This window comes from Anolis sagrei, chromosome 5, assembly GCF_037176765.1.
Source record: "Anolis sagrei isolate rAnoSag1 chromosome 5, rAnoSag1.mat, whole genome shotgun sequence".
Lineage (NCBI taxonomy): Eukaryota > Metazoa > Chordata > Lepidosauria > Squamata > Dactyloidae > Anolis > Anolis sagrei.
Genome location: NC_090025.1, coordinates 102,686,610 through 102,699,171, shown reverse-complemented (window position 1 = coordinate 102,699,171; position 12,562 = coordinate 102,686,610). Strand labels below are relative to the sequence as shown.

The 12,562-nt window shown below is 40.7% G+C and overlaps 1 protein-coding gene across 2 annotated transcripts in view; it reads right to left on the bottom strand.

The window, feature by feature from the left end:
• CCDC91 (coiled-coil domain containing 91) overlaps positions 1 to 12,263 on the bottom strand; it is a 64,959-nt gene extending 52,696 nt beyond the window's left edge. The window contains exon 1 of one of the 2 annotated variants that reach the window (XM_060778092.2): positions 12,159 to 12,263. The gene's annotated coding sequence lies outside the window, so the exon portion shown is untranslated. Of the gene's footprint in view, positions 1 to 11,852; positions 11,925 to 12,158 lie in introns of those variants that run through there. The other variant, XM_060778093.2, reaches the window with a different exon arrangement.
• Positions 12,264 to 12,562: the final 299 nt, after the last annotated feature.

Sequence of the window (12,562 nt, the reverse complement as noted above, 5' to 3'; positions counted from 1 at the left end):
CACACATAACCAACACGACCAATAGAAAATACTGGAGGGATTTGGGAGGTGGGATTGACCTGGGATTATGGGAGTTGCAGTTCACCTCACATCCAGAGACCACTGTGAACCCCAACGATGATGGGTCTGGACCAAAGTTGGCACACATACCCGCCATGATCAACTTTAAATACTGGAGGAATCTGTGAAAGGTCTGCCCAGGATTGTGGGAATTACAGTTCACCCCTCATCCAGAGAGATCACTGGGACCACCGCCAAAAAAGGTTCTGGATCAAACTTGGCACATATACCCATCATGACCAACTTGCAGATTGGGAGCAATGACAGATGATGAGAGAAGTTGTAGTTTACCCACACCTCCATACATTTTCAAATGGAACAATTCATAAAATAAAATTTAAAAACACAATGCCTACTTCTAATATTTATCATTATAAATTATGTAGCCTGAGGATTGCTGGGTACCTAAGCTGTTCTTTGAATAAAAGTAAGTCACAGATCCTATAGGACACCAATGTTTCTAAATATTCACACACTGTATATAAGCAGACAGGCTGAATCTGCTCAAGAACAGCCATTTTCAGATTAAACTACCCAGTACTATAGTTCTATGGCCAATTAGTTCTATGGACTACCATAAATAGATTTTTGTATGGGTACTTAAGTGTAGTGTGTGTGTGCCTCCAAGTCACCTATCGATCTAGGGTGCTTTTACATGGTTTTCTTAGACAATGGATACTCACAGGTAGTTTAAATTGTTATCTAAAATTTATGAACAATATTGTTTTTTAATATTTTTATTCCCAATCTTGCTTCATTCTGGAATGGGCTTTTTCCCAGCACAAGTGCACCATCTTGTGGACACAGAAGCTCACTGGGAGACTGGTGTCTTCAGAACCTATGGAGTTAGAAGGAAGGTATATTTTCCGCTATCTTCAAGAAGTGGCGGAACCACCAAAAGAATATTTCCTTTTCTGCTCATTCAAAATGAATATAATTTCTGTAACAATCAAATACATATATATTTTTCAAGTTAGACCACAATGTTGGAATCCAATACAGAATAGCCAATCAAATTCTCATATGGACTCAGGTGCTCACAAAATATTCTTGGAGAAGAATGTGCCTTGGTCATCACCCAGTGGACAGCTTTGCTCTTTTGATTCATTGCTCTTTCTTTAGCTTCCACAAAGAAACACCAGTAACTGGTCTGTGTCACACCTGGCCATTATTGCATGACAAATTCTGATCACAAGAGAATCTGGAAAATTTAAGTTCTTCAGTACGCAATCCAGTTCACCTTTAATATGCAAGTTCTAAATGTCTAAATATTCACATTCTGGCACATTAGCACAATAACATACAGGCAATTTCTTATTTGCTAAATCCACTTGTCAATAATTAGAAATGTTATATTATTAGTTGATGATGTGTGCATTAATTTAAAGAAAGTATAATCAAAGGAAGGCTTTCTTCTTTGATTCCAAAAGAAAGACTTTAAATGTACTTGCAATAGAACTTAGAAGAAAGAAAAGGAAGTGAGTGGGATCTTTCCCAAAACATCAACTCAGAGTTTCCAACTAAAAAGGAAAGTATCTTATAGTTAAGCTTTAATGGTGAGTGAGCAATCCAGTCCTGGCTACAGTTATATCACCAAAGCAGTAATATGTATGAATTGGAAGTTGAAACATAAAGCTTTGAGGTATAATTTAACATAGATGTGATTCTAACTAACCAAGATGAGATGTTAACTCTTGGCCATTAAAAGGAGAATATCATTCTTAAGATGTGTAGAGAGAAAAGAATGTAACTTTCAGTATGAAAATATAATTAAACGGATGGAAATATGGGACAGGGTGCCATCCCCCATCAGAAAATTGGTGCTGGACAAATAACATTGACAGAAAACACACACACACACACACCCCAAGAATTCAATAAATATTCACTTTGATTGAGAGCCAGAAATCCTTTGAATTCTCATGTGAACTTGAGATTTCTGAAGACTAAATTAAGATGTACTATTAGCCATTCACTCAATCACCAAGGGTGAAAAAAATGACCTTTGCTGATTTTTTTAAAACATTCTGCCAAGATAATGGAAGCAAAGAAGAAGAAAACCACACGGCTCTATGTTCTACTTGGACATTAGAAGAAGAAAGCAAGAGAAAAGAATCAAAATGAGCCCTCTTGAAAACAAAGCTGTGGGGCTGTAAGCAAAGAACTAGAGCATCCAGCTCTGACTCTTTATGCACGCTATGACAAGTTCCTTCCATAGAGGATTTAGTCATGATAACCAACTTCTAAAGAATCATTTGCAAGGTCTGGGGAAATCAGAATATAAGAAAAGTATAAAAACATATTGCACATCATTCCATAGGACAATTCTGCGTCTCCAAGAAAACAGATGAATCATTTCAAAGGTAAAAAACGTTACCTTCTGTTAACCAAAGTAATTACCCCACCAAATGAAAGAAAAGGCTTGATATCTCTCCTTTAAAAAGAAAGAATCTCAAAAAAGAGGCCATCCAGGCATCATGTTTTCAACTAAAAGAAATCATCTCTGAAAATCATGAGTAGCAGCCAAGAGGCATGACCAACTTTACCAGGCTACTTGCTTGGTATACTATTTCTCCACAAGTCATTGTATAAGACTGCAGCAGAGTCATGAAATGCTGAGCAACTCAATAGAGTCCTAAAAGATAGTCTTTTTGATCTCCCTGCCCTTTGATCTCCCTGGAATGAACTGCTTCCATTCCAAATAGTTATTACAAGTGCTATGTAACTTGTGCCTGATTTTCTTCATCAGTTCTGCTTTTGCACTCTGTCCTTTGGATTCCCAAAGTGATAACTCATCTAAGGCAAGGCATTCTGATGTCTATTTTATTTCAGAGGGTCAAGTTTTTTTTCTCCAGCTCTTAAAAATGCCATGTTCTCTATGACATTGCTCAATACAAGTTAAAAGTTTCTCAGCTGTATACATTTCATATATAATACCTTTTCCTAAAAAATATTTTCCATATTGAATGTGTTATGGTGCTTTAGGTGGATTTTCTTTACCCATTATCAACAAATTGACAACATGACAAGTTGTCACAAGCTACACAGAAATCACGTTAGTCAATAGTAATCCAAAGAGCAAGCTGAGGACTGAACAGAGCTAGTACAGGGATGGCACAGTAAAAAGAAAAATGCTTGTACTCCTTGGTTAAGAAAAATAGCACACTATATCTCATATTAAATATTACTATGGAGAAGCAACTGCTGACTGGTGCTTTTTAATGAATTTATTGAGTGAAACAGATGTCAATAAAAATGTCCCTAGAAAAAACAAGCTCTATTTAAATAAAAGCAGGTCTTAGGAAGAGATCTCCTAGCAGTTGGAAGCAAGCCACTCCCTCCCTCTACTGTTTTTGATATACTTTTAAATATTTTATTATAGCATTTTACTGCTGTTTTATTACTAAGATTGTTTTCATTGTTCTAAAGATTAATAATTTATATTGAAAGTTTCCTTCAGATTTATTTTAATAACTGGAACTACTCTTCATCTAAATCAGTGGTTCTCAACCTGTGGTTCTCCAGATGTTTCAGCCTTCAACTCCCAGAAATCCTAATAGCTGGTAAACTGGCTGGGACTTCTGGGAGCTGTAGGCCAAAACACCTGCTGATCCACAGGCTGAGAACCACGGATCTAAATAAATATCTATCTTCTTTACCGTCAACCAGAAAATGAATTAGGTAAGGGGGGGGGGGACTTGAAACATTTTGTGATATTTTCTTTCCTGCCTACTCCTTTACTTCATGACTTAAAATGGCCAATCAGGTGGGAATCACATCTAACTAACCCATTATCTGTAAGCAGTTCATTCTTTTGTTTGGATGTCCACCCCAATGATCTGCAAAAGGAGAAGAAACTTGTGAAAGATTATAATTGAGCCTATTTATGTCCATTTTGCTTTTATTTGTATATCACTATTGTGCAGTTCTGTAATTAAAGTCTAAAGTTGAAACAAGGCCTGAACTAATAAAAACTGCACAGTAGCCCCTATTTAATAAAATTACATTTTGTCTTTCATCAGCTTTACTAAAACCAGATGTTTCTGTTATTTAGTTTAGCCTAACTAAACATAGATGAGTGTTCTTTCATATGATCCATTGTTGACATGGATCAAAAATATCATTAATTCAGAACTGTATTAATTCTGAAATATTAAACTATATTTTAAATTTAATTTCACTTAATGAAAGCAAACCTTTACGTGAAAGCTCACAACTAACTAGTGCAATGCCCTAACATTGGGAAAATCTTGTAAGACGTTAATACTCTATTTACTCAAATCTAATGCTCACCTTTTTTGGCTAAATGACTTTACCAAAATTAGGGTGTAATCTTAGTGGTGAGCCAAAGCAAAAGGGGAAGCTGCCTCAGGAGCACTTGGAGCTCCAATTTGCAGGATGGCATCTCTCATTTAATTGCCATGGCTCAATGTTATGCAATCCTGGGATTTGTAATTTGGTGAGGAATGAGCATTCTTTGGCACAGAAGACTCAAGGTCTTGTCAAACTACAGCTGTCATGATTCAATAGCATTGAACCAAGTGGATTCATTCGACAGCATTGATGCTACCCAAGGCTTTCTTTTCCATTGCTGGAAGCTTTGGCGCTGTAACACTTTTGGTTTAAAGAAGGAATTCTAAGCAGGCTAGAACTGTAATGCACACATTTTTGGCCAAAAATAAAAAGAGTGCACTTTTTGTCACTGCACATTACATTTGGTCGCAAATACTTTTTTTTTTTTTTGGTGTTTAAAAAAGCATTATAATCTTGAAAAGAAACTGTTTGTTGTTAATCAACAAACAAATAAGCCCCCTTTCCCCCTTACTCTCCTTAAAGTATATTCTCAAGGGAAGATAGTTATCAGACGTAAGAAGGATGGCCCATGGGAGCTCTCAGGCCTCACTCCTGGATACATTTGACCATTTTCCACTTTCACTGAGTTTCTACACCCCAATCCCCACAAATGTGGAGGACTAACTATATAGTGGTTCAATTATATATAAAAATACATTGGGATTAAAGTGCCTCACAGATATTGCACTCATGCCCAAAAACATCCACCAAAATGGAGAAAATAAAATGCCTGGTATAATTTTGTTCAAAAATCAGCCTTGAAAGATTCTTATCGTTATCAGGAAATAATATATAAATCAAATCGCATGGGAAACAGTATTATTGATACTTACTTTTCAAGCATCAAAAATGTTATGAAATTAGACCTAGCTGCTATCATTTGGATTCTTTTTACATTGTATTGTCGAAGGCTTTCATGGCCGGAATCACTGGGTTGTTGTAGGTTTTCCGGGCTATATGGCCATGTTCTAGAGGCATTTTCTCCTGACGTTTCGCCTGCATCTATGGCAAGCATCCTCAGAGGTAGTGAGGATTACATTAGTCCAACTATTGCTCTAATCCAGTGGTTCTCAACCTGTGGGTCCCCAGATGTTTTGGCCTTCAACTCCCAGAAATCCGAACAGCTGGTAAATTGGGTGGGATTTCTGGGAGTTGTAGGCCAAAACACCTGGGGACCCACAGGTTGAGGACTACTGTTCTAATCAGTTCAGAATTGTCTTCTCTGAAGTTTGCCTACATATCAGAGGATTCTGCCAGCCAATCAACCAGAGATCCTTTGAAATCAAGAGATGGGATTCAGTACACATAAAATAATAAAATGATAACTAAGAATCTATGTCAAGCTGACAGATTGCAGTGTTATATCAAAGCTCTTATGTGATGGTCTGCAAAGTGAGTCAACTGGAAGGAGGCACAAGGGAACTCTCTCAGCACATCTCTACAGATTTCCACCCAGATTTCCGCCCAAGTCATTTGTCAGCAATTGTGCAGCACTGCATAAAGAGGTTCAGCATGCCTCTTTATGCACCATCAGAAAAAGCAATAGACATGTTATAAGCCCTAGTTACACTAATGCAAAGCACTAAGAGAATTCTAGCCAAAAATGACTGCCAAAAAATGACTACTCATATATGTTCAGCTCTCATGTTAATCTTTTTATGCCACGATATGTTATTTATTATCTGTTATAAACCACAAACACATTCGTTACTAGATCACTTTGTTATAGTGCAATACATATACATGCTTTTTGTGCCTGGAATCTGTACAAATAAATGCAATAATCTTCACTCACTAACATATATGAAACGCATTCTCACACATTTGCACTCTCTCCCTGCTAGCTGTTTCTGATGGCACAGATGAGAGGCCTGGGTGAAAAAGCGAACACACAAATCTAGTGAAGTGGTCTAAGCAATATAAAACCAACTTGCCATCTCTCTCTCAAAATGGGCTAATAATTATCTTCAATAGATTTGAATAGAATGGTTGACTAGAAAGGAGATATAAGTAACTTGGTTGCAATCGTGTTGTTGTTGGTTGGTTGTAAAAATTTAAAATATCCAATGAACACAGATATTATAACTAAAATAATTTTTAAGTTTCCCTTTTCATAAACCCTGCTCTTTTCTCATACTGATTTGTATGGAAATAGAACTGTGCTTCTTAGCACAGCTCCAGATTTCCTTTCAGCATACAAAATAATGGAAAAGGGGCTTCCCAAAGTTTACAAGTTCTATTGGGATTGGAAGGGTGTGTGGGGTTGAAACTGAAGGAAACTTGGACTGGAAGTTTAATTTTATGATTAAAATTAGTGCAGAAATGTAACCTCTGTGCTGTAGAGGAGGAAAATAATAGAGTTCTGAAGAAATCTTGACAAGAAAAGCATACAACAGGATCACTTAACCTGGCATTGATTTGAAGGCACACACAAAAAAATGACTTTCTTAATAACATTGGATAAAGTGGGGATAGCATAATATCTAAAAAGCTGAGATGCTCAGACATAAACCTTCATACACACCTTGCATATAAAGAGATTTTGTTCCTGGCATGTCTGTTGTATCATTGTATGGGGCATGGCCTCTTTTAATCTCATATAACCTTTGAGAGGCTAGGTCAGAGAGACAGCAACAGAGAGTGGATGGCCATCTGTCTGAGGCACTTTGATTGTGCTTTTCCTGCATGGCAGGGGGTTGGACTAGATGGCCCACGTGGTCTCTTCCAACTCTATTCTATGATTCTAAGAACACACCCAAACACCCAAGAAATAGTCCAAGTCCAACACACGAACTACATAGTAAATATTATCAGATATGGAATTCCATTCTACAACTTGCTCCTGAGCATGTTGTTCTTTTAACAGCAATCTGATTGTGTCAAACTCAATCACGTGTCAAACTCAAGGCCTGCAACATCTTTTTATATGACCCCACAACATCTATATTCCTTATCATTAGACATCATAACTAGAGCTGATGAGGGCTGTGATACAGTAACACCTGAAAGGCTGCAGTTTGTTGTTTAATTACAGAAGTAGGGTTTGAATTAAAATACAAAGGCTTATGGATATGATGTTCGATTTCAAAATGTCCATTATCCTTTCACCAACCTCAGAACCACAAGTGTTGTTGGGTTGCAATTCCCATTCTCCCCTGGTTGCATGGAAGATCATCAACAGTGATGGGCATTGTCATTCAATAACATTTGGGGACCCAAAGAGGGTAAAAACAAAAGAGTAACTATTACTGGATTACTTTAACATGCTCTACAAGGGGCTGCCTCTCAAGAGTGCTCAGAAACTTCAGCAGGTCCAAAGAGCTGCAGCCAGGTTACTCACTGGGGTTGCCTACAGGGTGTGGATAACCCCCCTGTTGCAGCAGCTCCACTGGCTGCCAGTCTGTTTCCGGGTACAATTCAAAATGCTGGTTATAACCTTTAAAGCCCTAGATGGTTCAGGTCTGGGCTACTTGGCTGACCTTGTCCCCTTGTACGAACATGCCAGGGCCCTGAGATCTTCAGGAGAGGCCCTTCTCTCGGTCCCACCTCCAACTCAAGCTCAATTGGTGAGAACGAGAGAGAGGGCCTTCTCAGTGGCTGCCCCTCTACTCTGGAACTCCCTTCTTCCCAGGGAAGCCAAAATAGCCCCCCTCCCTGCTATCCTTCAGCAGCAGGTTAAAACCTTTTTATTCAGGCAGGCTTTTAAAGAAGAATGTGTTTAAAATCGCCAGGAGCTGCAATTTCATATGATTTTAGTGATGATTAACATTGTTTCAATACTTGTATGTTGTATATTTTGTAATGTTGCAATGTTTTTAGTTGTGAGTGGCTTTGAGTCTCAGTATGGAGAGAAAAAGTGGAATAAAAATAAAAATAATAAGAATAACGATCACTATGTAAAAAATATATAGTTAGCTTTCTGTGGATATCTGTGACATTGAATTTACCCTGATTTGGATAACTGCGATATTGAATTTACCCTGATTTGGATAACTGCGATATTGAATTTACCCTGATTTGGATATCTGTGACATTGAATTTACCCTGACTTGGACTTGGGTTTTAATTGGCATGTTTAATTTATTGTTTAAAGAATTTGTATAATGTTTTTAATGATTTTAGTGTTTTAAATGTAATTTTTGATTGTTTCCATGTTGATAGCATCATATGATGCTTGTGTGAGTCCCCTTCGGGGGGAGAAGGGCGAGGTAGAAATGCATGAAATTAATAATTAATAATTAATAAGTGTGATATAAATAAACATAATAATGACCACCATGTAAAACAATATATAGTTTCTGTATCCATGGATTTTCCATCCACTAATTCAACAGTCCTTAGAAGGCAACCATAAGGCTGATGGTGCCCTCAATGAAAATGGGTTTGGCACCTCCTGCTCTACATTCTGGAGGGAAAAGGAAAGGGAGAATACTCCAAATCAACACTAAATGAGGAAGAGACAATAGTTACTAATTTCAGGGCATTGTACCCAAAAGCATGTGCATCAGTCATGGCCAAACTTCAGCTGTCCAGGTGTTTTGGACTTCAACTCCTACAATTCTTAAGAATATATATTAGGGCTAGGTTTGAACAACTCAGTATTATGATGCAAACAGAGCGTTACTGTAACATCCCAAGAAGTGAGAGACTCTGCTTTTGGGGAGAACAAACAGTGGAAGATAAGATATCGAACATTTCTCAGTTGACTGTCCAGCATATACTGAACTGCGATACAGATATTTACATACAGTATTATCTAACTGCAAGCCCCCCAACAGAAATGATCTTCTGACATCCCTCTTGCGAGGACAGGAAAAATCCACCATAATCAGAGTAAGCCTTTTTATTCTGAAAGCTATCAAGAAAAGAGCACATTTCCTGAAAGAAGAACCAGGAAAATAAGATTCTGACTGTAAATAGGCCAGCAGGTGTTCTCCTTCTTGCTTTGTCTTTTATTCGTGTGTATCTTGAAATGGTCATACAACTGGTCAAATAAATAATTATTAATTCCCAAAAATCCTAACAGCTGGAAATAGAAATTCTGGAAGTCAAAGTCCAAAACACCTGGACTCGGAGGGCCAAAGTTTGCCCATGCCTGATGTACAGCTACTCAGAGACAGTAAGGACAGTTTCTCAAGAGCAGGGGTCCTCAAACTAAGGCCCGGGGGCCAGATACGGCCTTCCAAGGTCATTTGCCCGGCCCTCGCTCAGGGTCAACCTAAGTTTGAAACAACTTGAAAGCACACAACAACAATCCTATCTCATCAGCCAAAAGCAAGCCCACACCTCCAAATAAAATACTAATCTGTTTAAATTTGTTAAAATTGTTCTTCATTTTAATTATTGCATTGTTTTAAAGCAGAGGTCCTCAAACTAAGGCCTGGGGGCTGGATACGGCCCTCCAAGGTCATTTATCTGGCCCTCACTCAGGGTCAACCTAAGTTTGAAATAACTTGAAAGCACACAACAATCCTATCTCATCAGCCAAAAGCAGACCCACACTTCCAAATGAAATACTAATCTGTCTAAATTTGTTAAAATTGTTCTTCATTTTAATTGCTGTATTGTTGTAAAGTGTTTTTGCACGACAAATAAGGTATGTGCAGTATGTATAGCCGTGCTGGCGAACCTATGACATGTGTGTCAGCACTGACACCCATAGCCATTTTCGATGACACATGGCTGCATAGAGAGAAATATGGGCTGCATGCCGAGAAGGACGTTTCATCCTCGGCTCCTGCACAGCCAGGTGCAGTAGCCAAGGATGAAACATTTACTGTAGTGTAGACACTCTGTGCTGGAGGTCTGTAGGCCAAAACAACAGAACTCGGGCACAGTTCCGGTTAGGCCAAAAGAGAATCTTTGACCTCACTTCCGGCTGGCGGAGCAGGGAGCAGCGGTATGCTGCAGGGGACACATCTCTGGGGGCCCTGTGAGTGCCATTATCAGCAACCACATAACCACAGCAACCATCATCCAATCCAACTTTTGTATCACGTTCTTCTCTACCTCTGTGGAGGGACTCAGAACGGCTAACAGCAAAATTCAGTGCAATACAATAAATACCATAATAAAACAACATACAATAAATAAGTTCTAAAATACATATAAAACAATTCATCACGTTAAAAACAGCATCCAACTCAGTCCAGAACATAGTGGTCAAATAACTCTTAGTCTATAACAGGTCACCATCAATCTGCAAATGCCTGACTCCAAAGCCAGGATTTTAGCTGCTTCCTAAAGGAGAGGGGGCAGACCTAATCTTGCCAAGGAGAGCGTTCCATAGACGGGGGGCCACCACAGAGAAGGCCCTGTCTCTCCCCACCAAACGCGCCTGCGAAGGTGGTGGGACTGAGCAGGGCTTCTCCAGAAGATCTTCAAGTCCTTGATGGGGAAGATAAACCGGGCCAGAGCCGTATAGGGTTTTGTAGGTTAAAACCAGCACTTTGAATTGTACTCAGAAGCTAATTGGCAGCCAGTGGAGCTGGTGTAATAGGGGGATTGTGCGCTCCCTGTACCCCACTCCTGTGAGCAACCTGGCTGCCGAGCATTGGACTAATTAGAGCTTCTGGACAGTCTTCACAGGCAACCCCACACAGAGTGTGTTGCAGTAGTCTATTTGGGATGTAACCAGAGCGTGGACCACGCATGGCCAAGTCAGACTTCCCAAGGTAAGGGCACAGCTGGCGCACAAGTTTTAACAATCTACCGTTCTGAGGTGTTGTGGATTTCTAATTGACCATCACTGTGCTCTTTTTCTTGAAATGGAATCCCACTCGAGTTATGCTCAGGTTTTTGGGGAATTTTGACACACCAAGCTCAAAAGGTTGCCCTTCACTGGTGTATAGGAATTCATTCATATATATTTTTTCAAATTATAATCCGGCCCTCCAACAGTTTGCGGGACTGTGACTTGACCCTCTATTTCAGTGGTTCTCAACCTGGGGTCCCCAGATGTTTTTTGCCTTCAACTCCCAGAAATCCTAACAGCTGGTAAACTGGTAGGGATTTCTGGGAGTTGTAGGTCAAAAACATCTGGGGACCCCAGGTTGAGAACCACTACTCTATTTAAAAAGTTTGAGGACCCCTGTTTTAGTGTTTTTTGCATTACAAATAAGATCTGTGCAGTGTGCATAGGAATTCATTCATTTTTTTTCAAATTAGAATCGGGCCCTCCCAAAAGTTTGAGGGACTGTGACCTGGCCCTCTATTTAAAAAGTTTGAGGACCCCTGTTTTAGTGTTTTTGCACTACAAATAAGATCTGTGCAGTGTGCATAGGAATTCATTCATGGTTTTTTTTCCAAATTATAATCGGGCCCTCCCAAAAGTTTGAGGGACTGTGACCTGGGTTTCTGTTTAAAGTTTGTGGACCCCTTCCCAAGAGGGCGATGCAGTCAGTCACAGCAGGTCCACCTGGAAGAGCTCTTATGTGTACCTTGGAAGATGTGCTGCTTGGCTACGGGAGAGGCTAAGGGCCAGAGGGAAGGAAATGCTGCGGGGAGGAGGGGCCCCTACCGGGAGGGCGCCTTGGGCAGCAGGAGACCGGGGAGCTTCTCAGGGCAGTGCCTGGCGCCGAACGAGGCCTGCGCCTGGCAAGGGAGGGCCAGAGGCCTGCCGCTGAGGGCTCTGCGGGCCTGAGGAGCTTCCCCAGCCGAGCCAACACAGGCCCCTGAAAGGAATGCAGGCCGAGGCCTCGCGCCAGGCCTGAAGGGATGGAGTCGCGCGCCGCTTTGAGTCTCACTTGGGAGGACTAAGTCCTGCGCTCTTCCCGTCGTGCACCAGCCTCGTCCGCGCAGCAAAGCACGCCACGCCCCCTCCTCGGCCCCAAGGCGCGCGCATGCGCCACCTCCTGGCAGTGCCCCGCCCACCCCACGTGCCGCGTCCTATCAGCGCCAGCAGAAGCAGGACTGCCGGCGGCGCGTGCCCCAGGTCGCCCTCCGGATCCAAAGTCACGCGGTAACTGCAGGAGGGGGAATTGACAAGCACGCGGTGCGGCTGGGCCTAGGCCTGCGCCCAGGCGCTGACGGGTTTCACAGTTTACTTCGCTTCCTGAAATCCCGAAGGGCTGGGTGGGTTCTTCTATCTATGGCACACACAGCCAGTGAGTCCGCCCCCCTTTAGGTTGCTGTGTTGACTTTACCCAAC